Source organism: Papio anubis, chromosome 8 (assembly GCF_008728515.1).
Source record: "Papio anubis isolate 15944 chromosome 8, Panubis1.0, whole genome shotgun sequence".
Taxonomy (NCBI): Eukaryota; Metazoa; Chordata; class Mammalia; order Primates; family Cercopithecidae; genus Papio; species Papio anubis.
In genome coordinates this window covers 72,272,271-72,299,607 of record NC_044983.1, presented here as the reverse complement: position 1 = coordinate 72,299,607, position 27,337 = coordinate 72,272,271, and the positions used below count along the sequence as shown (strand labels likewise).

Below are 27,337 nucleotides of genomic sequence, written 5' to 3'. Positions count from 1 at the left end.
TCTTTCTCTAAGAGGATAAAAAGAAACATTGCACCTACTAAGTGCTAGAAACAAAATGTAAAAGGAATTGAAGAAGGTTTCATTTAACATAGATCAGCTAAGTCATTCAGCCACAAAATGCAATGATAGCTATCACAACAATGTATGCAAATGACACCTCTGGGTTATTACTCTCATAAACAACGGTTTCTGAAAATATTTCTTAGGAAAGTATTGCTAATTGAAAAACCCTCTGCCCCAATAGTTTCACACCAAGCTAATTCATGCATACTCTTTAAGAAAATTAACACAGTCCTCAAGAAAGCTGAACAAATCATTAATAAGAAAGGAGCTTCAATTGATTTTGAAATAAATCAATAGGTGATTAACATAATATTTTTAAAGCAGCAGAATGTACATATATATTACATAAACGTATATATTATATTTTCAATACCTTTTAGTTCTTAATCGAACAAGGGCTTTACACTATTGAGCCTGGATCTACACTGCCTCACAACTTCTTTAGGATGTCTTTAGTCTTTATAACGAAAATCCTAAAATGGTCTATGAAACAAGACTACGACAAGCCATTCTGCAGTGAAAAGATTTTAAATCATCCAGCCTCTTCTAATAGACTTGAGACTTATTGAGGTAGAAACCATAAAAAATGAAGAAGGGAAATTTAATCCCTGAAATATTGATTTGCACATTAATATCATATAGGCAGAGGGCAATTTGGCTTCGTGGAAATGACACATTGTCGACCCTTGGTGAAGTCAGAGCCAATCTAACTGCTGAACATGTCTGAATCTCAAGAGTTATTAAGGGCTTCCCTTCTTGCCTTTATGACTTTTCTTCAGCCTACCAATGCAATCTTAAATGTATTATCTTTAAGAAATAATTGTAAAACCTCAGGGGTTTTCCAGTTAATGGAAGGGAGGCCAAACCACATCAGATTCTGAAATGCAACATTAAACCCTTGCAATCAACAAAACCACCTCAATTCTCATCCATCCAGTGCAGGATCTAATATTGTTATTAGAGATAATCAAATTTCATTGTGTAAATTTAGGCTCATGGTCAGAATGGAAGCAGTAAATTCTGCAATATTAAACGGTGATTTTCTCAACCTCCTTTATGTTTTCCTTTGCTGGTGAAGCATCTTTTAAAATAATCCAACTAGCTCAAAATTAATGAACAGATTTGGGTTCATTTGCTAAAAACTGCAAAATATTACAAAAGCGCTGAACATGTTTGCCTCATCTTTAAGTGACAACTTTCACTTCATAGAATCGGAGTCCACTATCCCTGTCTAACCCCACAGTTGGTGCTATTGCTTTGACTTACACAGCTGGTTTACCTGACCTTTCTTTGTTCCTTGGGTACATTTCACTTTTCAGATTTATGATATTTCCCCCATATTTCATTGACCCTATCTTCATTGCCATAAACATGAAAACACCTGAATATGAGTTTACTTTTTTAAAAATCCAAAATCAGCCAGCAACTGAATAAAAACCCTGTGATGCTCTCCCTAGTTTATGCCATAAATATTAAAAGCATTTTAAGAAATAACTGTATAAACCTTATGATCCCCACACTGAAGCCAGGTGCAAGAGGTTAAAACAGCTGGCTGGCCATCTTTTATTTTTGTGTGCCTTCCTGCTGATTGAAACCACAAACCTTGAAAACTATCAAATATTCCCTTAAGGATTTTTTTTTTTTTTTTTTAAGATGAGGAAGGAAAAAAGAAAACCTCCATTCTCTTCAATATGCTCCTCAGTGGAAAAGGAAAACTCCGAAACACAGTCAGTCACAGAGGTAGTGAAATAATTCTGAATATCTCCTTTCTGTTTTATTTAAACCATCCTTTTCAGCAATTTCTATACACAATTGTTTGTATTCTTCAGTTAGTAAAGAAGAAACAGAAAAAAAAAAAAAAAAACCAGAAAGAAAGTCTGAGCTTGCTCTGTCAGTTTTGCCAGTAAATACAAAGTAAAACAAGTGTTGATGGCACCGAGAGTGTTACATACCCGGGCTGTGTTTTTGCATTGCTCTCAATGGAAGCGATCGATGCCCGTGTCACTGTCGCGTCCCAATCGCAGCCAAGTCTCAGCCTTAATCTAAGCAACACCCGAAAAGGCAGCGGCAGCCGCAGCCTCTCTCTCACTCTTCCATCCATCCACCCAACTAAAAATATAATACTACATATGAGCTTTAACCACTCCACGTTTATAGGGATCAAGCCACTGAAAATCCAGGAGAACACAATAAAAAAAAAAAAAAAAAAAAAAAAACCCTCCTCTGTCTCTTGTCTCTTCTCTCTCTCCCTCTCTCTCTCTCTCTCCCTCTCTCCCCCAGTCTCTCTCTTCCTCTCTCCTCTCTGTCTCTCCTTTTGCCATCTACATGATCCTTGATTAAACATGGAACAGAGTTAATAAAAAGGGTGGGGGGGAGGACTCAAGGAGAGGAAATACAACTGTCAGAATTCAGGACGGCCAGATTTCCTGGTGAACCTGCCTCTGTCTGAGACAGTGTCAATCCACCATCTTCTGCCAGTGAACTTGTCTTTGGGTTTTTGTGTGTGTGTGTTTGAGGGGGGGGGGGAGGGGAAAGACAAGGTGGGGGCCGGAGGTGGGGGGGAGGGTAGGGAGAATGTGTGTCTGTGAGTGTGTGTTGAGTGTGAGTGTGTCTCTGTGTGTGTAGGGGTCGAGGTGGGGGGGTCCGTGTTTGCGATCTGAACCTTTGGTACCTACAAGGAGGGTGTCTCACCGAACGGTAGCTAAAACCTCACCAGAACCGCGCGGAAGTGAGAAGTCGCGGTCAAAGGCGTCCGCAGAAGCCTCCTCTCTGGGCCGGACCCCAGCCTGAGCGGCCGAAAGGAGCCCCCCGCCCGGATCACAGGTAACAAAAGAAATAGAAACCAGTGCACCGTCTTCTGGGGGAAGGGGGTTAGGATAGGGAACCTTCTGTGACTTGGACATTGGCAGAGAAACTTTATACAATTTCATGAGAAAATTTATTTTTTTTCTGATAGAAAAGAGCAGAGAGAAGGGGGTTGGGAGTGGATAGAAGTAGCAGGAAGCAGAGACCCGGTGCATTCCAGCCCCTTTTCCCTTAGCTGCTCCCAGCCAGAAGGCGCACTTGATGCTTGGAGAAGCGAAGGAGGTGAAGTTCATTTGTAGGCATGGAACCCTTTTAGGGGGGCCGAAGAACGAATTGGTTCTCACAGCCGAACACAGACACTCAATACACACACACACACACACGCACACGCACACACCTCTTGCCCTTTGCTAAAAAGAAAGGAAAAGATTCTTGACCCCAAGCCGCGGGCGTCTATCCGCTGGTCTAACCCACACCCAGCGGCGTTCCGTCCCGAGCAAGCAGCCGCCGCCTCCCGGGTCCCCGGCCCAGAGGCCGGGTGATCCAGCCTCCTAACGGACCTGCCTTCCCTCCGCGGCGCCCGCGCCCGCGCCGCCGAGAGCAGCCCTCTGCAGCGCCCGCCGCGCCCGCTCCGGTGGGCCGGTGTCTACCTGCAGCCCCAGCCCCAACGTTCACCCCAATCTCTTGAAATCCCCTCCCCAGAGCGCACGAACCCCCGGGCGTCCGCCAGTCCTGCACACTAAGCGACCTTCGGGGAACTTGAGAAGGGGTAGAGGGGAGGGTGGTAAAAGGAGGAAGAAAAACGAGGCTGAATAAGATGGGGTGGGGGTTGGAGGGTAAAGCAGGGAAAGAGCAGGAAGAGAGGGGCTCCCAGCCCCACCGACCAACGTCCAAACTTTCGGAGGATGAGTGCGGAGGACGAGTCATCCCGATCCGGGTGCGGGGGCGCGGGGCGAGCAGGGACCCCTGGCAGTGCCCGCGCCGCTGCGGAGCTGACAGCTTCCCCCAGCCACTAGAATGCCCGGGGCTCGCGGTGAAAGCAGAACCCGAAAAGACAGGGAAAAGGAGAGAAAACTGCCTGAGCAAATGTAGATGATCCTCCGCCACTTAATCCAAAAGTTAAATCCCGAAAAACGCAGCCCCCCTAAAGAAAGTGGAAAATCAGGTCCCTCACTGCCCCCTCCCTCCCTCAGCGGAGCAAAACCTTGAGCCAAAAAAGGGGGAAAGAGATAGAAAAGGGGGGCAGAGCGGAAGAGATGGTCGGGATGAGGGGATGTGTGCGAGAGCGAGCAGGAGCGAGCGAGCTAGGGGCAGAGAGGGAGAGAGGCGGAGAGGGAGAGGGAGAGAGAGGGAGCGAAATATCAAAGATTGTGCAAGATCAGGCTGGAAAGATAATCGATACTCGACCTAAATTTAACACAAACTACTCAATAAAAGTTAAAGAAAAAACTTACTTTCCATTTCCCCTGCAGTTCCTACTCGATCTTCGCCTCTTTTTTGTTTTGCTTTTATTTTACTTACAGCTGATCACATCCAAGTAAAACGAGAGGGTTCATTAAAAAAATAAAAAAATAAAAAATAATCCTCGAACTTTATTGGGTGAAAATAAAAACGCTGGAGCAGAAAGTGGGGGGCATGGAGCGGTCCTCGGGGGTCCGGGAGGAGTTAAAGCATGTGGCGACCGCGGTCTCGCTGTTTGGTTGTGAAGGGGTTGGGAAAAGGAGGAAAGGAAATGAAAATCCGATATGTCTTTATTCTGCTAATTATTATCGTTTTAGCCCTGTTTAAAAAAATGGCTGATTAAGTTGAGTGCGCATGTCTTTGTGTGTCTATTCCCGATATGCACTCTGGGAATGAGAGAGGAGAGCGAGGGAGAGGGAGAGGGAGAGGGGGGAGAGAGAGGTGTAATTAGTGAGGTGATCAACATTCCCCAGACTGCAAATGACGCGCAGCCTGGACTCAGAGCAGCTCCGGAGCCTCACGGCTTCCAAGGCTCCGAGCGCTGCGGTTGGAGCCCCGGACGCGACAACCGCGGAGAGGACAGGGGATGGGGACCTCCGGGGCTCGCACCCCACGCGCCCCTGCGCGCGACTCCCAAACTTCATTAGACACACACACGCTCTTACACACAAACACAGGCACACACAGAGCAAGAAGGGGAAGGAAATAAAACATAGATACCGCCAAAGCATTGCCCTTTAACCATTCGAGATTTTTTTTTTTTTATTTTAATGAGGAAAAGTAATTATTATTGGACCAGAGATTTGTTTACTAGGGAGCTTTAAGCAGAAATATGAGTTAGGGTAATGAAGAGCTTTTCTCTGCCGAGTTTATTCTGCTGAGCACATGAACGCACTTTAATGGCGAAATGCGGGGGCCTGAGCAAATATGCAGATATATGTAAATAAAGGGTGCCTGCCTGTGTGCAAACACCGCTCAGCCCAGCCTATTTCAAAGGAGGAATTGCACTCTGGATCCTTAGGCACTCTATTTAAACACGTATCCTTCACTTGTATACGCAGGAGAGAAAATTCAGGTTATGGGAGATGGAAGCGGTTAGTCAAAGAAAACTTCCAAATGAGAATAAGTGACGGTTGCAAGAATGATTGGGGGGGGTACACTTCTAGCCTTTATGTAATATTCTTGAATATTTTATCAGAATTGCATAAGTTCAATGTAATAACTTTAAGAAGACTTAGAAAAGAAAAACCTTTCATCTTTTGAGTCTGTTGAGTTATCTTTCTTGAAGCACACTATGATGAATTTTAAAACCCCACTACAGATCTCATTAGAATGAAATATACTTGGTATTTTCTGGTGCAAAATTTAAGGTGGCTGATTCTCATTTGAAAATCTAATTATCTCTTTCCAATATTACAGATGTGAAGATGAGTGACACTTTCATTAAAAGATAATTAACTAAAACTAGGAATAGACATACTTTTAAATACCCCCTACTGAATTTGGAATATATATATGGAATATATATATATATGTGCATTGCTACTCAGCATCTTGATGCACTTATAACTACTATACTACAGGTCACAGGTAGACACCATCTCTGTAATATTTCAAAAATAGGAATTTTAAACAGAAAGTAAGAATAACAAATCAAATGAGCTAAAAACAGGAAATACTTGCAATGTCCAGCTTCCTGGACAGGTGATGTGTCAGCTGCCTTTGAGTTGACAGGCCTTTGAAGTTCTGGATCGCCAGGATCTGCTTCAAAACCTTGTCTTAGGCCTTAAGCACAAATCTACCAAATACCAACAGAAAGGTTTATAGCACAAGTATTTGGAACTACAGAGGCTGCAAAAATGCATCTTTCCAGGCCTAAAACCTTGCATTATCAGGGAACATTTGGAAGATCCTAGGACTGATGCAAATGGATTAAAAACCAAACAAAACACCTGGGAGGATAAAAGCACAGTCCTCAAAAAAGCAGACCTAGGCCCAGATCAGGAAAGCTGGTTGCCTTCAGCAGCTGGCTAAAGTTACAATGAAAGTCCAGAGGCATGGAGTGAAGGGGGAAAAAAAAAAAACAAAACAAAAAAAACCCTAGATATGGTCTTTATTAAGAGGAAAAAAAAGCAAATCACCACCTTAGGGATCCGGAGTCAGTGCAGGTACTAGTGTTTTAGAAGCCAGGGCTACCAAATGTTAACAGAGAGAAAATCATCTGTCTCTCCAAAGACTTTATTGGATTTTAAACTTCTTTGGGAAGAAATTTGTTGAAAGTGGAAAGCTTTCTAAAATTATAAATTTACTTTGTTTACAGCCCCAACTTTACACAGCAATTGTATCACCAATTTGCTAGCAGTATCTGATTGCACCTCAGTGGGGCTTATCCATATGCCTTAAGAAACATACATGCACACAGGGGTAAAATTTAAATTCTCTGCAACTTGTAAGTGAAAAAGGTGTTTATGTAGCGTTACTGTTTACTGAAAAACACCCCAGAGAGCAAAATTTCTGGCTTTAAAAAAACTATTTGAGGTGTGTGCATGGGGAAGGGGAATGGGAGCTTTTAAAGAGACTGAGGGGAAATGAAGGCAGGGAAACTTTCAGGTTCAAATCAGAAAAGATCAAGCCCTTTGCGGGAGAGGGCTCCATGTACAAGCTCACTGATGGAAAAACCATTTCCTGCGACTTCAGACGGGTAAATGCATATGATGAAGGAAACACCTGAGAACAATAAGTCTGTTTCAGGCTCAGGTGAAGAAAGAGGTCTATTTCTGGCATGGAAGAATAGGGAAATGATGATCATTTCGTTTTCAAGTTCTTTATTTCTTTTGCCTTTTTCTCCCTGAAACATCAATAACATTAATGTCATTAATGTCAAAACAGCAAACGTCAAATCAGGAAAACCATTACAAAAAAATTGGTGGCTATTTCTCCTCTACACCTCCCCCGTCTTTTCTTGGAAAATACAACTGTGTGTATCTGTGTGTGTGTGTGTGTGTGTGTGTGTGTGTGTGTGTGTGTGATGGTGGGGGCGGTTGATTTCTAAGTAAGAAAACAAAAGAGGACTTGTAAGGGGTGCCCACTTTCTCAACCCCTTCTTTTGCTGGCGAGGATTCTCCTCCTAACGTGTGTGTATATGTGTGTGTGTGTGTGTGTGTGTGTGTGTGGGTTGTTGTTGTTCCCATCTCTTTCTCGTTTTCTTTCACCTTTTCCCTAAGAAGAGAGGCTGGAGGTGAGGGTCGGGGTTAATGGGCTGAGGGAAGGGGCAGAGAGGTTCTAGCGCAGAGTCAAGAGTTTCCTCCAGGGCTTGGCCTCGGAGCGCGCCAGCGTGAGGAGAGCTGTTGGGCTGAAGCGGCGGCGGGACTGCGTGGGGTGGGCCCGGGGGCGCGGAGCGCGGAGCGCGGCGCCGCTGGCAGGGGCGAGGGGAGGCGGGCGAGCCCGAGTCCAGCCCGCGGGCCGCTATGGGGCGCGAGCGCGATCCGAGCGCCTGGACCAGGCTGCGCCGCTGTGCCGCAGCCCCTTGCTCCCTACATCTCGGCTCCCAGCGTCAGGAAACCCAGCTGCTCCTCCTGGGTCTCTGCGGACGCCTTGCCATCCACCTTTGACCCTGACTCCCACTCCCTGCCCCACCCCCATTCCACTGTCCCTAAACTCTGCGCGAACCCGCCGCCGCCCTCACGGAACGTTGGGTCACTTTTTATTTCAAAATGAAAGGAGCAGAGGTTTCCCTGCCGCACTAAGAACTTTCCCTATAGCCTCTTCAACACTTTACAGGGCAACCCCAGGCCAGCCTTATCCACTGCAGAGCACTCGGACCCTGACACTGAGCGCCGAGTTAGGGGAGAACCAAAAAGGAATACCAGGTGGTTAGGTGCTGAGTGTTGGAGGCAAGGAGTAATTAACATTGAGACAAAAGGTAATTTCCACTTCTGGCCTTTTTCTTCGGCGTATTTTATTTCCCAAATCCACTCCGAGGACACTCTTCAGAATCGGTCTAATGAGTTTTCAGCTGTTTGTTCTGTCCTTCTCCCACCCTGTCCTCACCAATTCACTAATAAATACCCCTCCTCCCTCTCCCCAATGTCCCTCCAGCTCAAGAACATCTCCAGCCCAAGGGGAAAAAGGTTTCCAGTCTTTTGACCGCGCTTCCGGGGTCTATAGATGAGCTCAGTTTGAAACGAGGTATTACAAGATTTCAGCGTTAGGAACTCTTTATATCACCACAGACACTTTCAGATCCTCAGCCCCCCTCCTTCTCTTCTCTTTTTGTTGGGTCTTCTCCCCCCGGGGGCTATTTAACAAAGGCGGTGTGTTAACTAACATTTTTGTTTAAGTTAGCAACCCTTTTCCAAAACACACTTAAGCCTGATACCAATATTTGTCACTGTGTGTGTAGGGGGGTGAGGAGAGTGACAGGGTTGGGGGGTATTTGTGCAAGGGAGGGATGTGGAGTTGACAATGAATGGAAAGGTGCAGAACTTGTTTTGGAAGGTGTCATAAACACATATTTATAGTGAAATAATTCAAGAAATAGTGGGGTGTATGTGTCTGTGTGGCTCTGTGTGTGATGAGGGATCCCAAGCTTTCTATACAGAACGAGGTATATATTTTTAAAGAACTAACAAAAAAGCGGGGGTCTTAAAATATGACCTAACATTGAGAATGGACACTTTCTTTGATGGAGGGAGTGAGCTAGTGGAAATCCAATTGAAAAGGGAAAGGCATTTTGAGTGTGTATATATGTGTGTAGTATTTGTGGGCAGTTAAATTCCTCCCTGAATCCCTCCCCTCCTCCAGCTACACTCTTATCTCCTCTATGGTCTTCTTCTTTTTCTTAAAAAGCATAGCAGTGTCCCCCTTTTGTTCCCGGGTTTCTGTCTCTACACCTCTATATCCATGTGTATTTCTCTCTTTCTGGATTAAAGTCAACTTTTGGCTTTTACTTTGGAGTAAATGTTTTAGCTTTTTTTTTTTTTTTTTTTTTTTTCTCTTGGGGATTCTGACCTTTTAGGGGGAAGGGGAGTCATTATGTAGAGTTAGACACAGGTAAAGAAAGGAAGGGAGAAGGAGGGAGGGGCTAGAAGGTTTGAGGAAGGAAGAATTAAGGGAGGAGAGGAGGGAAAGGGAGAAGAAAGAGAAAAGTCAGATGCCCTCTGGCCTTTCAGAGGTCAGAGCTCAGACAGTGCTGTGACCTCTTTTCCCTCTAAGCAACCAGCCCAGTGTTTATAAACAAATCAGACAGGACTCTCCCCAAACAATAGCAGTTCACTAACTTCATAAGCACTTCCACAGCCTTTATGCAAATTAATGAGGACCCCTTATCACGTTCCTCCCCACAACACACATACATTTTCACACCACCAAAAACCAAGATCACAATCACACAATCCTCAAATATATATGGAGATATTTCCAGCAAGAGTATCCAAAGAAAATGTTACATTCTGTCTGGCGAAGAGCTCCAAGAGAAGATCCAAATGGGAAAGGACAGAGAGAGAGAGAGAGAGAGAGAGAGAGAGAGAGAGAGAGGATACAGACAGACACACACACAGAGACAGAATAACTAATTTCATTGAGCAGAAGATAAAGTGATATTTTAGACCTAAAGGCATCTATATCTAGTCAATGAAGTGCTGTATAGACAGTATACTAAACTCTGGCCACCAAATAAAATTATTTTAAAACGACATTGCATTCATCTAAACACCCACATTTTCAGACAAATGTGCAGATATTTACAGCTGAAGAAAAGCCACCACCACTATATGTAATGTCCCTAAATATTAGATACAAGAGAACTATTAAATCCTACAGCAAAAAAACAAAAAACAAAAAACAAAACAACCCATCTGCTCTAAGTTACAAAATGTATAATTGTTTTCATCTTTAATTACTTAAGACAACTAGCAGAAACTAAATGAATCAAAGATTTTGAAAGAAAATGTGGTTTGCCAAGGTACAGGAATGGTAGCTTTACATTAAATTATAAACAAAACACCAATTCAGAAATAAATGACAAGATAGAAAAAGGTGAAAGCAAAAAAAAAAAAAAAATGCATTAAATGATTTTCAAACTTTTCCTTTAAAATGATTATCAATTAAAGTCTAAGAGAAAAAGGTTAAAGAAAATATACCTCAGAGCAAAAAGATCATCTCCTTTTCTTCTTTGTCTATCAGTCCCCTGTTAAAGCATATGGAAAATGTTTTCAAAATGCCCAGATTTGGCACATTGTCATTGCAAAGAGAGGAGCGCAGTGATGCTGTTAGAGAAAATGGGAAATAAATTCAGGATTGGGTGCTGCCTCCTTCAATGCGGATTTATCTAAGTTTAATTTAATATTCCGCAATCACTGAATGATCGCATATAATTCACCAAGATTTTAAAGGGCTTTATTTAAATATCTTGAGCAATAAGAGAATGAAATTTAAACCATTTCAGCCATTGCTTATACTTTTTGTTTATTTTCCTATTAAGAGAATTTTAAGTGGCAATTTCTAATAATAAAAGGAAAAACGATGAAGAGTTAGGTTTTTTTTTTTTTCCAAGGGAGAATGTTAAAGGAAAGCATTAGCTTTATTAAAATCATTCTGAACGTAAAATCAAAAAGCACAAAATGGTTGTTTGTAAAACACTAAACCTTTAATCGATTTTATTGGCATTCCGATCGATTAGATAAACGGAAATCTATAGCAAACATCAAAGCATTTAAAACATTTTCTCTATCTCATTTATAAACAAAACTTTTCTTTTCAGCAGAAAAAAATGATTATCAAACGACTAACAGGAAATTCTTCAGATATCAAATTACGATAATAAAATTATTTCCACATGGAAAGGGATAATGACAATGATGATAGTAATTACAATAATGAATAATTCAACAACCCTTTGACATGTATGGAAGAACCTCAGCAGAAACGGGCGTTTGAAGGGGGGCTACTTTAAAATAAATACTTTATTTTTAAAGGAATATTTGAAGAGACAACTCGAGGGCAGTAGCTTAGGTGTGCCTGCCGAACTAATGTTGATTTCCCTGCAGACGTAAAGGAGTCGATTTCTTTGCCGGCGGTTCCCTCCCAAATTGAGTTACTTCTTATAAGCAAAATTAATATGCAAATAAGAGTGAGCCCTACCAGATTTACAAACTAGTGTCTGGACTTGTCTTCTACCTATTCTTAAAGGTGATTCCCAAATTATAGAGAAGGGCGAGGACTAGCCTCTCCAAACCTGAAGTGAAGGAAAACGATTTATTTGGAGATGTGAAAACTGCTGTCCGGAGAAATGCAGTCATTAGAGCTTATGGCATTCTAGCTGCGGCAGCAAGAGGAAGTGTTGCTGTAACGGGTATTATGTTTATTTGTTAAAGAAAATCAATGGAAGTGGCTGTAAAGTAGTTAGTGAGGCGTGTGCTTGCTACTCGCGGGGAATCGTGACACCGGCAGACTGGTCGAGCAGCCCTTCTCATTGCCAGCAAAGTCCCTGCGTCGCCTGGAGCCGGGGCGCGGACGGCGCGGCACCTGGCTTCGCGCTCGTGAGTCTTGCCCCGCGCTGCTCTGGTTGACCGCCTGTCTACACAATCTTCTGCCCTCTCTGGCCGAAGTCCTAGTAATTGCTGCCTGACTTTGGCTCCTTCCAGTTGACTGTGGTTGTCTTCCCACGCCCCGCCTCAGCAGCACACACCTTTTTCCTCTTTTTCTCTTAGGGATTCTTGTCGTTTCCTCCTTTCCTTACACTGGGAGCCTGAACTTCTGTTCCTTTCCTTCTGCTGGAATCTCTCTGAATCTCCTAGTCCCTTGGGTGAATCGCGGACTATTTCTTTCCTACCCTGCCCCTCCCCCATTTATCTCTCCTGCGATTTATTTAGCACCCGGGTCTTCTTACCCTCGCACTTCTATCCTCTCCTCCAGACATTCCAGAGAGTTCTCATCACACCAGAATGCGCTTTTTTCTCCTCCTACTACTCCCTTTGGATTGGGGAGTAAAGGGGGATTTCGAGTGGAACTCCCAGGGGTTTTATTCTATTCTTTTAACAGCTTTACTTTCCCTTTTCTTCTTTGCATAACCTTCACCTACCTACTAATTTATAACAGAAGCGGTTTCTTTCCCTTTCATTTCCTAGTTTACAATTTCCGTCTGGGGTTGTGCATTGCACATGCACTCTCTGACTTCCCCGCCCCCTCACCCCCCGCCCCACCAGCCTCCGTCCAAGGCAACTATTTTCTTGTTCTCGGTTGCTGTTTAATTGCACTTTCGCTTCTTGGAGTTAAGTCAGTTTCCATGATATAAAGTTCGCCTTTACATCTGTCAAATTATTTCGTTGCCCAAATGAACGGTAGGGTGTGGGGGGAAATGTATCAACTACTTAGGTCCCTTTTAACACCTTTTTACTCTCAGTCCCACCACCCACTCCAGTAATGTCTAATGTGAATAATAACGAATTCTGGAAGACGGTTCCTCTCAGCGCGTGCTGATTGCTCATGAGTTGTTCCTGAGCGGGTCTCAAAGCCCTCGCTTGTATCTTCTGACTTCGAGTGGTCACCATTTCAACCGTGCAACCTTTCTTCTCTTTCGCTCACTAGCAGCCCTGACTGCAGGAGGGGGACGCAACCTAAAGACCTCGTCCTCTTGCCTCTTGTTTCTAGCTGCTGCAGCTGCCGCTGAAATTCGCTGTGGCCGCTGCCTCTTCCCGCTTTAATCCCAGACCTCCAGTCATTGGGCAGCTCCTCAGAGGCAAGAAGTCAACACCATGGCAACCCGACAAGCCTATCAAATCACCGGCTGGCGTGACAGCAGCAACACTGCAGGCAGGAGTGGGCTGGGCGGAAGAGCAGAGTGGCCACTGCGCTCAGGTACACAGTCTGGGAGTGGACAGCAGCTGCCGATCTCCACGTTCTGGCTACACATATGTGCACCACCCAGTCCATACCCCTACCTTATGTGCCCTAGTAGGTTCTGGAGGAGAAAGGGAGGAGAAGGAGAGATGCATATAGGCTTGGAGGAACTGCAGAAGAGAGTTTTAAACTAAAAGGAATCCAAGTCTTAGAAACTGTAAACTAAAGATGCCTTGTATCCCAGCAGTCTATGAAAACAGGTCACGATAGGCTCAAAACTAAATGGAAGGAGTTTGCACAAACAAGGGGTGTGTGTGTGTGTGTGTGTGTGTGCCAGTTCTGTTATTTGTTTGAACATGAATGCAACATTCTGTTCTGGAGCACCAAAGGATAAAGGAAGATGCTGCTCTGGAGTTCCAAAAGGATAAAGGAAGATGTTGCATTTTAAAATTTTCTTGTCTGCCACTGTTGGAGTCTGCTCAACTTTAATTTCATTTATGGTAATGGTAATTGACTACCTTGGAAATTACCTAAACTTTACCTGAAATCGTCTTTGCCTTGTTCTTTCATAAAATGTGTGTTGCATGTACTGTGTGTTCTAGATCCTGATTCCATAGGAAACAGAGGACACCAGGAAATGTGTGTGTTCTTCTAAGGCCTACCTAGCCTTTGTATTTCCTCATTTTCCTTAAGACATTTTGAATTAGGCAGATGGAGGAAGTTGGGCATTTCACTAACATTTCAGAGCATTGTGTAAATTACCATGAGATAGATTGGAATTGCATCGTTCTTTTTTTATTTTAAAAGCAAACAATATTTTAGAGAAACACACAACATATTTCTTAACTTACAATTTCATTGTGAAACCTTTGACAAATATTTGTACAAGAATATAGAATGCTATCATTGACCAAACACCCCCTTGGTCACTTATCTCATCATGATTTCTAAATTTTGGAATGCAAGTTTGCCTGCTGAAGTTGTATAGGACAGAAAGGAAAATTCATTTAATAACAAAGGTAACTTGTCTTATTGAGGAAATCTTATATGAATTATAAAATCTACACTTAAGTCCGCTCCACATAAACACAATTCATTAAATAAACAATTTTTATATTGATCTAACATTTTTATGAAGAGGGTTTCAATGTGTAAGTATTTAAATTGTACTTGGCATACATAAAATGCTAGAGAACTAGAAAGGCTTTTAAAAACAGCAATTGCAATATTAAGCAGAGTAGGATGGAGAGCCAATGTTTCAGGCTATAAAGAAAAATTCAATGAAATCTTGAACTTCATTTCCTTACTTTCTCTGTATTTCATTGTTGATAGGTCCCAATATTAAAACAGTATATTTTCAAAATATAATTTATTATAGACCCAAAATGGGCATAGTTACTGGCACTGGAGAAACAGGCCATGATATTCTAGAAAAAACTTTTGGACATAATACAATTTTTCCTGCATTGAAACTCTAATGTCATACTGGTAACATTTTCTTATTCTGCGCTACTGTGCAGAGTTGCTCAGTGAGGAACCGCCAAGCACATAGAGCTGAGATTTGGTTATTGTTTAAATGGCTACCTCAATGCCAAGGTATTGATGTCCTTAAATATTTTTGGCTAATTCACATTACATTTAACATGTGCTTAGTGTTTACAGTGGAAAACATATGAAGAAACATAATACTGTAATTTAAAAATTAAAATGCATAGGTTTAATTTATCTCCTGAAACTACATTTGTAAATTTAAAATATTTTAACAATAAGTTTTAAAAAAATGTTCAAAAAATTTCAGTATACTTTGGCTTTTGTAATAATAAATGAGCATAGGAAATATGGTGACATTTAATGTTTTACTATTTCTTTTAATGGCATATCCTCAGTTACTGGAAAACTTTAAATACTTCGGGATCTATAATACTATCCGTGTATGTGTTTGTATATAGTATGCTATTTAAGAATGCTGTCACTCAAGTGTTCATTTCTATGTTAATATTTCCAATTTTAAAAAATTAAACTGAGATGAAGTTAATAAATTAAAGAATTTAAACCAAAACAGGTATTTTAAGACATCCTTTGAATTTTTCTTAAGTTTTTCTTTATCATGAACTTGCCATTTATGGATGATTGAAAATTGAAACAATTTTTTGCATTTACAACACAGATACTTATTTTTTAATTATTAATCAATTTTAGTGTTTACCATTAAAAGTACCTCCATAGGTTGTATAATATATGACCATCTGTTTAAATATGGATTCATGTATATGCCACACACATGTTGCTAGTTATCTCTACATTCAAATCTTTACATTTAAAGCTATTTTCTACACCTTTAGTACTTTCCATATGTATGCTGTTAGAAGGATGAAATTTCTATCCTTTAACTAATGAATAAGACAGTAGAATTAAACATAGCTTAAATGCTACAAAAAAAAAAAAAATCAATACAAGGATGCCTCACTCGTTTTCAACAGGATGGATACCATCTCCATAGAGTTCATTCTTGACCTTACCTGAGTAAGTACTTTAACTTAAAGTATGAGATGCACCTAGAGGGGTAATACATTGAGCTTAATAGTAAGACAGTTAATAACCTTTTTTTTATCCTCGTGCACTATCAATCATGGCTGTCACCAGTCTGCTGAATCAAAGCAAAAGTGTTCTTCACAGATGACTGATTAGAAACGCAAAATCACAAGATCCATCTTCATGGTCACTTTTATTATAGTCATTTTTAAACTGACAGCAACCTGCTCAGTTTCAGCACACTGGGCATCACAAATAGTGTCACTCAGTGCAGCTAAGCATGAGAAGAGGTTGGTTGGATTATACTTAAAAATAATTAGGCTCTCAACCCATTGTGGAGCCTCAAAAAAGGTATTTGGCTCTCAATCTCCCCTCCCCCACTCCTAACGTATTTTGATTCTGTTGTGTCATTAGTTTAGCATTAGAAGCGAGGCGTCTGAAGGTATAGTTTTATCCTTGCTAATTGTCTGGGAATTAGGAAATGAATGTGTCTACTTGATAATCACATACAACTTTTTGTGTACTGCTTTTTGTCAACTTTGTGACAACAAACACTATTGCTACCCTCATGGGGATGAAGAGTTTACATAAGGTGGTTTTTATACAAATATGTGTGTGCATATGTGTGTGTGTGTGTATATGGCTTCAGAAATCTAAGTAGTCAGGTCGTAGTAAGATGCCCACTTATTAATAAGGTGTCCTTTAATAGCATCACTTGAATGCTGTAACACTGACATTACTGAGTCTATAACTAAATGCATAGTCTTAAAGATGGCCAAGATATTAACTCTTAGGTAGCTACGTAAATTCTTGACAGGTAGTGTTGTATTATTTTTTTCAGCCCTAGAATATTGAGAAAAGGACAAATTTGGAAGACCAACAAATGATATACGTAAAAAGCATTACAGTAGGAGGCTTGAAACAGTTATAGCAGAATCAAATGATAAGGAATTTTGTCTTTACTAACACTCTTCACCTTTGTGATGCAAGATGAAACTTTTGAGTTCATTTCATGATATTTTCATACATGCCTTAAGAATATTTTATAGTACTATATGGTAGTATTGATAAAAGCATTTACGTGGGGAAAGTTTTCAATAGAAAATCTTCAAAATATAGTGTAATTCTAATGCCCGTTTTATAGGTTCAGTATTTCATATTTTGGAAAAGTAAACCCCAATAGATTTAAGTTTTAATTTAGTAATTTTAACCAAAGTGCCTTATTTTAGGTCTCCATACAGTTATCTTTTCCCTTCATCTCAAATATCCACTTTCTTGTTAGTGAGCGCGCACACACACACACACACCCTCCAAACACTAAGAGAAAGAGAGATAAATCATTATTAATGTTTATATGATAACATAATACCCTTAGATTAATTTTCAAACATGTGAATATCCCACCTTTAACTTTTTTGTAAGGTACCAATTTTTTTCTCCATCTCTCTCTCTACACACACACACACACACACACACACACACACACAGAGACATACACATACATCTTTATTTATTCTAGATTATGACAATGTTTTTCTTCTCTGTGCAAAATACATAAATAGCATACATAACACACAAACATATATATGCATGTATGATATATCTGTGTTTTCTATAGATGGTAATAGATGTCTAAAAATACTCTATAAAAAAGCTAAAATTAATTTCTTTAATATTGTACTTTGTTATACATATTTTTCTATATAGAAAAATCAAATTAAAAATTGTGAAATAAATCCAATTAGCTATCTAGTTTGATTGTATATTTTTAAGTAACACTGTCTTAGAATTTGAATAGAAATGTGTTAGCTAATATTTTAAAATATTTTCACTTTATAAAAATTAATAATGACAATACTTGTATTGTTAAATATGTAAAATTAGGGCTAACTGAAATGATTATGTATTTTTAAGCTACATAATTACATAAATGACAATGCAATAATCATCTTAATGTGTTCATTTTCAGTTCACTTTAACAATCAAAGCAGAATGTCTCTTGGCAAAATGTCTGTGTGTGTATGTGTGTGCCTGTGTGTGTATTTACTTTAGATACATTAAGTTTACATTTCTAGAAAGGATAATCTCATAGAATTCAATATGCTTTTAAATTTTTGGCGGTAAAATAGTCTTTATGACTAGATCATACACATCAAAATATTTATGAAAAAGATATTTATTTGAAATTTCTGGAATCTGTCCAGAATACTTTGCTAGTAAAACTAATGCAGTGAAATGATACATATGTTTTTTTTTTTTTTTTTTTGGCAACGTCTTGGTAATCTATGCAGGTGGTCACTATAGATCTTTAATGTTAATCTTTAATATGCATCATAAATATGAAAATTTATAAAGTTTATAACAATTTTAGGTTTAGCATCATGTTTTCTTCTATAGATAGGTCTTAATGGACTGAGAAAACAAAAATAATTTTCTCTTTTAGAAATTTAATTAAAACAAAATATTTAAAGAAAATTAGCTTATTTTAAAAGTTTTCATGGAATATTATTATTTGAGATTTTCATGTTTTGACATAAATTGAAATCAACATTGACTTACACTTAAAGCGTTATTGTTAATTTGGAAAGTTTTTTTGGGGAAAATATTAGCATTTTTATTTCTCTGAAATCTTTAACTATTTTGCTGTTAGTTTTAAATACCTATCTTGTGTCCATTGTTTGTGCTTACATTTTCATTACTGAGAACATTCTTATGTTTGTCAATATATAAAGCAAGCAACTTTATTTAATATAAGAATATTACATGATAAATGGACTAGCATAGTTGGTAGAAATGTTCTTAATATATAGATACATGTTAATCAAAATATATTTTAAACTGAAAAAGCCTAATAATGTTTGTGCACTTTAGCTTCGGCTAGAATTTATATTTGTGCATTACATGTAATATTTCTATACATGAATGCATATACATAACTACACCTAAACCCTTTCATATTTAGATCATTGACTTATTTTGAATGCTATCACACAAATATTACAATTATTTTTGCCATACCTGTATTTATGCAGCTTGAATGTGCAGTGACAACATTTCTCTTTTTCCTGGAGTGTGATTTTCCCTTGGTACCTGAATTGTTCTTTGTTGAATCTTTGTGATTATAAAAAAGTAAAAACACTGTTGTATGAGTGTCAGTTTGCAATAAATGTGTGAGAAGATGTATGGTCAAGATAGTCTGCCCATCTTTTAGCATGTCTTTTCTACCTGGGCTTAACTAAAGCTATTTAAAGAGAAAAGAAAAGAAAGCAAAGGTCAAACAAAAATCACTGTTAGCATCTTATAGAAAAAGAAAGAAAATCTTGAGATATTTATAATTATTTATTATATAATTTTTATTGTATGTTAACTTTCAAAATGCTGCTATTACTATCACTTTTTATTAAAATCGTCATTTTGTTCAATTGTTGCTTTTTAGTTAAAATGTGATATGTACAGACCTTTAAAATCTCTAAAACTAGAATTACTATTTTCTCTGCTTCTCATGTTCCCCAAGTCTTTCTGCCCTTCAGCCACTAAAGCTAGAGGATACATTTAATAACAAATAGACTATTTTGATCGGTGTGCTTTATTCTTACCTATTTCGGTTTACAAAAATATGCAAATAGGTGTAATAACAACTTTCAGAATGTATTCTAAGATGTTAATGATATTTTCAAGTAAACATTTAGGATGATATTTTATAATGATCCTTTTTTGATAGCTAAAGCTTTTATATGTAAACCTTCACTTATATATTACACTACCACTGAAGAATTTTAATGTATTGCAGTTCATTTTGTAATAGATGCACAAACATTCAGAGTAGCATTATATTGCTTAGTTATTCATTGTAGTTCACATTTAGATTTTCATTTGGATTTTTCCTTTTTCAACATTTGGATATCATTTCATTAACTATCATAAACCAGTAGTTTAAGGAGGAGCAATTCTGAAATATAAACACTCCTTCTAGAATTTTACAGCATTGCCATAGGAGAGAAAGAAGGGACTAGCATTACTTTACTCTAAACATTTCCCTGTTATGATTATAAGAAAAGATCAGATGCTGTGGCAATTTTTTTCATATGTGATCTTTCTTTAGAATTATTTTCAAAGTCAACTGTTCTTAGACCTTATTTTCATCTCCAAAAAGCATAAGTTTTGTTTCTTTGTAAGATATTTCTTTAGAGCATATCTTAGTTTAATTCACGTTGAGTAAAAGAAACACCCAGGCTCAATCTGGAGACCTCCTTCCAACATAATTTAGCTGGACCTTTTCTTAGTAAAGGTTTTCTGGTTTTCATTTTCACTTCATATTCTCAAATAAAAGATCCTTTGTTGTCTACCATTTGATTGGACTTAATGAAAAACACTCCATTTTAACTTAACAGTATTTCCTTTTGAATTTATTATATTTAAGAACACTGTCAAAAATCAAACATTTAATCTCAAGTTTTTATATTTCAAAATATATTACTATCACATGGCTCAGTGAGGTGATGTAAAAAAGTATACTGAAAAGATTTCAAAAAGAAAAGCAAAAGTGAAAAAATCTGGCTTCATTTTAATATGAAACTAAATACTATGGCTAATGTGCAGATTGGGTACGGCAGCTGACTGTGAAGACGAACATGTGACAGGGTGCCAACAGCGGAATTGTGCAGTATTGACTAAATGAGGTTCACTGATTTGTATTGAGGCTAATATCTTCTTTAAACAATTCCGTGTAAATTGTGCGTATAAAGTCATTGGAAGCTATTTCTCAGGACAGCCTCGCTGGCTAGCTACCTGCTGGAGTGAGGAAGATAATCAATAGGAAGAAATAGAGCTGAGCATGAGCCTGGGAAGCTGCAGAGCAGTTAATGCTGATAAAAGTAGATGATGTCAATATTTGGGAATAGCACAACTCTAGGATAATAGACAAAAGAGAAGTGCATATGTTGTAGGGTGTTCAAACAGGGGCAAAATTAAAGCCTAAGTGACAGATGATGTCCTAGGCTGCAAAAGACATTATTTATTACAGATATTGTTAAATTTCTACTGAAAGCCATACACAACAGAGCAAGATATTGTATATAAAAGATACCTAACTTTTATCAGAAGCTTAAATACCCATTTCTATTTCAATGGTCAGTAGGTTTCTGCTCATGATTAAGAAAGACTGTCTTTAAAACATTTGGTAGGTATATTTTTACATGCATAGAACTACATGCCTCATTAAGAAATTATTTTTTAAAAATTATCTAAGTTGCTTCCAAAATAGAGTTAAAAATCATATAAAAGTGTAAATGAAAATAGGCTGTCAGTCAAAGGGTGACACCAAAGACATAAACCTAATTGCCTTAGCATATATTTGTGATTATAGCAGATGCCCTATTTTTAAAAGCTAGTAGACTTATTGGAAGTGAGTTAATGGTATATTTTTACACACTTAATACTGAAAATCAGTTTTCCTCTTGCTGTCAGGTGATGAAATTTTGTTCTTCTGTGCTGATCTTTCTGTTGATGTATTATGACATAGTCTGTCAACATGAACAGATATGTGAAAGGAGATTGGGTGACTGAGAGGTACAACCTGCATAGAGCTCTTCTTGAATTTTAAGCGTGTTATCATGTTTGGGTACAACAAATAAGATTGTGCTTGCTTTAAAATGCTGTTATTTTTATATAATTTAAGCCCAAGCAAAACAGGTGGACCATGACAAGGTTCTAAAGCGGAATGAGTGAGCCAATTCCAAAACACGTATTTCAGAATATCTTTTATAAAGCTTTTCATATCCTAAGTTGATTTTTTTAAAAAAATCATTTGCAAAATGTAAAAGTTTCTTGACGAAGAGGAGAAATCAATTCATGCACATGTGATTATTAAACATAGCCATTTCTCCCAAATTAAACAATTCCACAACTGTTACATGCTTTTATTGTCGCAGATGTTTTTATTGTTTGGTGTTAGATATCTGGATTATATCAAGTACACGATTCTGAGGTTAGGTAAAACAGCCAAGCCTGATAGTTTTTACTTAGAACCAAGCTAACAAATGTTATTAGAAAAGCAAGTATATTTGTCTAGGACTTTTCCTTTTAAGCATATTTTTAACCATGAAAATACAGATTTAAATAAATGATACCTCTGCTTTTCATTTTGTGCTTTTATTTTGAGAATAACTATCTATTTTGAAAGTAATTTTACAGATCTAGCAAACTATACATTGTAGTTATTAATCTAAGATACTAGATAATTATACTAATTTCATATTCCAGATATACAATTTTATAAGCTTTCCTACAAATAAAACATTTGCTTTAAAAAGTGGCTAGGATGTTGTCATATATTTCATTTTTCATCTTAAATACAAAGAAATAAAATATCCTTATTCATTATTGAATTATAAAGAAGGCTTCATTTCAAATAAAGTATGAATTTTGATTTAGAGACACAGAAAAAAATCTTTTAAGATCTATACTTCAACTAATTTGTTAATCTTGTGCCACTTTCAGCATTTGTCACACATATAGACCAGGAAATTGGCTCCATCTCATTCTAGCTCTGTATTGAATTAAAAACCTCTACTGCAAAGAAGAGCATGATGTGGGGAAAGAATAAATTCAGTTCTTTCTTTAGTAATGCACATATATTTCCATACATTTCACATCCTAAGGGAGCCTATGAATGCATTCAATAAATACAAAACTATAAAGTGTAATTCCAAAAAAGGAACAGGTTAATTTTTTTTTTTCTGGTTTCAGTATAGCATTTTAAGTTTGAAGACTGAAAATTAAGTATTTTTATTCGTTTATTTTACTTTTCTTTTAACAGACACCTTCAGTATTAAAAGTAAATCCATAATAATGAATCTTAGTTGTTCCATCCACTTGGATAATGTTAGCAGGTTTAGATCAAAGCAAATTAAATATCAGCAGTGGCAAATCGAGAAAAATGTTTTATGCCATTTGAATCAAGGTTTGCATTTAGTTCACTATAGTCCATCCTGGCTAATTTAGTAGACACTGTATGCAAACCACATATGTGTATACATTGAAAAAATTGTCCATTCCTATTTCATTTGTCTAGGGTAATAGAAAAGGTCTTTTTCAATAAAGTATAATAATAAAGGGTTAGCTTTTACACATGATGAGGGGATTTCTATTAAGATTTTGTTAAAATGAAATATGTCCCACAGGTGATTGAGATTACTGACTAGAAAGATAGACTTGCTGTATGTATAGCTCTCTATACTTTCAAGTACTTGAATCTTTGACTGCATTCTGAGAAGACAGTACAGTGTGGTCGATTTATGATGGCCTCATGGAAACAGAGCTAGCAAAGATTATGGCATACTTGTTTAGAAAAATGGTGAACTGAAAGTTCCTGATTTACACCAACATATATCTAGATGAAACCAGTTTGCAAATTGTCCTGAGGAGTCATCTTTTATTAAGTGTTTGATAGGTATGGAAATGTACATGCCTATTTTTAAACATATTCTAATAACTATGCTGACATTAGATTTGCAAATATTCTATTTAATATTTTTAGGTTAAAATTAATTTACCTTATATATTTATGTTTCTGAAATACCTTAAAGTTTAATTTCCAGCAATAAATCATATCACATTAGAAGATGTTTTATAATATATCAAAAAATAAAAGGTCCAATAGTATTAAAAATTTTGAGACGTCACAGTAAATCTGCATATGAAGACATTCAAAATATTTGTCTTTTTTAACATTTGTATTTGTATTCAAGGGTAAAAAAATAAACCATCAAAGACTACCTACATTGGTCAACTTAAAGCTACCCGACTTCTTCGCTTTTTAAGTGTTTAATCACCATGATCTTTATTTGAAGGGTAGAGCTGTTTCCCTCTGACTTTATAAGGCTAGTGAAGACACTCCCTTACTAAATTTAGGACTAAAATTGTGAGCAAATGTGCTTATAGACTTTTTTCTATGAGAAGTCTCATCCATGTATTATGAGAAATGACAGAATGCATTACATAAACTTGTAATTATTCTGCTATGCATTTCTAATTCTTGTGACTATATTCTTTGCTGCCCCCTTTAATTTTTTTTTTTATAATAGCTTATAGTGTTACCATTTATATTTAGGAGAACCACAAATTATTTTTCCAAATCCCACATACCAATTTATATACTTCCATTTAATCTGAGAAATAAATGTTCAGGAAAAGATGAGGATGTTATACAATTAGATGACATAACTTTGAAATTACTGGAATCACAGCTCCCTTAAAATCTTCATTGTGTTGATTGGATTATTCTTGTATTTTAAAGCTTAGGAGTTTAGATGCTTAATACTGGTATTGTGTAAAGTAGGTGTTCCTGGAAGTCACACTTAGGAATTATTGTGTGCCCCAACTGTTTCAGGGCATAAAATTTCTCTAACAGACAGCAGCTGACAGATTGGGAGAATCTAGCTCAAAGTGTCAGATAACTTTTAACTCTAATGTAGGTTTTGAAAGTATCTTTTGGGTCTCTCAAGAATTTTTTAAACGGATTTAATAAAAACAAATGGAAAGCATTTGAAGCACATACTTCTACTTTTGGCCCAGGAATTGGAGGGATACCAGCTCAGGCTCCTTCTTCCTTCATTTCCTTTTTCCTTCTTCCTTCCTTTTTTTTCGTTATTTCTATTTTTTTCTTTTGCTGTGGTTAGAAAACACCTAACATGAGATTTAACCTCTGATATGGTTTGGCTGTGTCCCCGCCCAAATCTCATATTGAAATGTAGCTCCCATAATTTGTGTGTGTGTGGGAGGGACCCAGTGTGAGATAATTGAATCATGGGGGCGGTTTCTCCCGTACTATTCTGGTGGTAGTGAACAGTCTCTTGAGATCTGATGATTTTATAAGGGGAAACCCCTTTTGCTTGGCTCCCTGATTCTCTCTCGCCCTCCCTGATTCTCTCTCGCCTAGCCAGGTAAGAAGTGCTTTTGACCTTCCACCATGATTGTTAGGCTTCCCCATCCACATGGAGCTATGAGTCCATTAAACCTCTTTTACTTTATAAATTACTCAGTCTCAGGTATGTCTTTATCGGCAGTGTGAAAATGGATTAATACAACCTCTTAACAAGTGTTTAGTTGTTCAGTACAGTATTAGCTATAAACACAATGAGGTACAATAGGTCTTTAGAGCTTTTTCTTCTTGCATAACTGAGTACATCCATTAAAAACCAACTCCCCACTTCTCTCTCCCTCTAGTCCCTGGTAACCACCATTCTACCCTCTGCTTCTAGGAATTTGACTCCTTTAGATATATTATATAAGTGGGCTCATGCAGTACTTGTCCCTTTGTGCCCGGCTTATTTCACTTAGCATAATATCCTCTAGTTTCACCAGGATACCTTTCTGTGTCTAGTCATTATCCTCTCCTTCCTTGGAGGATCACAGGGAAGGGGCCTAGTTGGAATGTTCAGCATGAAATGAAGCAGTTCATTTACTAAGAGTTTGGCAGATGAAAGTCAGTAGAGCAAGACTGCTGAATTCTATGGGAAATAAGCACACCAATGTTTTTAGCCACCATTTTAGACATTGCTGACTGTTGGGAAGCAAAGTTAATGTTCACTGAGTGCTCACCATGTACCAGGCATGGTGATAAGTGCTTCACTAAAATGGTCACATTTATCCACATAGTTTCCCATTGAGGTAGGTACTATTATTATCCCCACTTTACAGAAAAGGAAATTGAGTCATAGAGAGGTTTTAAGACACTTGCACACGTTCATAGAGCAGATAAGTACTAGAGATGGGATTCAGTCTTCTATTTGAGCACTGTCATGCTGCTTCCTAAAAGTCACATAGCAAATTCACCTCTCCTAGTTAAGAAATAAGGAGAAAGCGTCCTTGACCAAAGTCAACTGACTTTGGCTACTTGGTTCTGAAGAAGAGTAGATGTATCCGGAGTTAGACAATCCAGGCTAGCTGTCAGAATGATGGATGTGGCAGGTCTGATTTTCAGGCTCTGTCTCAGTGGTATAATGTCTAGACCTCCACCATTCTCAGTGGCATGATTTTTACCAATGGGTTTGTAAAAGATGCACAAGTTTAGTGTAATCCAAGTATTCCATGTGAAAATATTATATTTTGAATTACATGTTTCTGTAACATTAATAGGAATTATTGATGATGTCCTTCTTTCCAAGAGCGTATTCCTTAGTTGTGGTTGTTGTATTTACATACCATTGTTAAAGATCAAGTATAAACTTATGATACTTTGAGAGAAATTATTGCTTTTTACCCTCAGGATAGGATTCAGTGCCTAACTTTCTGTACTTTTATCAATAATTGCTTCTATTATTTCTGTTGCATTCGCTTTTATTCAAAAAGGCTTTTATTAAAAATTGCCTTTTTCTGTTACTCATCAGAGTTGCAGATTATGTGAAAACCATTTACAACCACTGAGACAAACTCTAGGTAACCATAAAAACAGGAAGATAGTAAATGCAGTTTGCTAGTACATGTTAGGGAGGAGACAGAGATGTCAGAAAGGCACACACATATTATTAAGCAAACTGTAGAGCAAAGTACATAAGAGTGGAAGCATTGGGGTCAGTGAAAAGAGAGAGAATTCTAGCTCCAGTTGATATGGTGGTGTAACCCTAGACCGTTAATTAACTTTCTTGGGCCTAGTGTTCTTTTTCTATACAATGGGTATTATAACAACAGAGATAGATGACTCAATAGAGGATTGTTAAATATCCTGTGAAATGGCACAGGTATAAGCACTCAATAAATATTACCCATCATTATCATCAATTTATAGGAGATTTTAATGCCTCTAAGTATATATCAGTTTGCCATTTGAAAAGTTACATTTTTGGCATATTACACTAATAAATGATATTTTCAATAAAACCTATATAATTTTGAAAATTCTAAGAATCAGACTCAAATCTGAGGGAAATTTTTTAAAGAAGAGATATAATTTAGAACATTATATGAACTTCTTGAGTTTATAAGAATTAAATTTTAAAAAGCTTGGTTTTATATGTAGAAGAAATAGTCTATAAACAAAATTTAAAATTAAATATAATTTTCTTTTTATAAATACCATGGGATTAACATTTTTTCCTACATTGTGGGCTACAACATTGAATAAGATCCCATCTCCTTGTGAAATGTATAATCCACTGGAATATTTAGTGATGAAAATTATAACAAAGAGTAGTATGGGAAAAACTAATTCCATGAAACTAATTTGGGAGTATAAAGCTGGGCATGTAATCTATGTTGCAGACTACTGAGAATGCCATGCCATTATCAAACCAATTTAAGCCCGCGTCTGTCCCTGTTGTGTATGTATGCATGTATGTCTATATGTGCATGTTCATGAATTGTGAAAACAAAGCAAAAAAGTATACTTTCATGCAAGATATCATTGCCTATTTGTAGAAAGAAAAATCGTGTTTTTTCTTCTCACCCTTAAGTGAAGATACTATTTCCCTAAAGGAACAATTACATGCTGCATAAACTGACATGCACGCTTGTATAACACAGTCATGATAACAGTGAAACAGTTTGTAAATAGCAAAATCTAGCCAACAAAAGTACGTTTATGATGTTTTCTGCATTCTTTCGTTTTTAAGTTTTCCACTTTCTTTCAAAGTCTGCCGAG

At 37.7% G+C, this 27,337-nt stretch overlaps 1 protein-coding gene across 3 annotated transcripts in view; it reads right to left on the bottom strand.

The window, feature by feature from the left end:
- ZFHX4 (zinc finger homeobox 4) overlaps window positions 1-4,848 on the bottom strand; it is a 188,319-nt gene extending 183,471 nt beyond the window's left edge. For 2 of the 3 annotated variants that reach the window (XM_003902884.4, XM_009213235.3), the window contains exon 1: window positions 4,323-4,848. The gene's annotated coding sequence lies outside the window, so the exon portion shown is untranslated. Of the gene's footprint in view, window positions 1-2,015; window positions 2,252-4,322 lie in introns of those variants that run through there. The other variant, XM_031669642.1, reaches the window with a different exon arrangement.
- Between the last annotated feature and the right edge of the window lie 22,489 nt (window positions 4,849-27,337).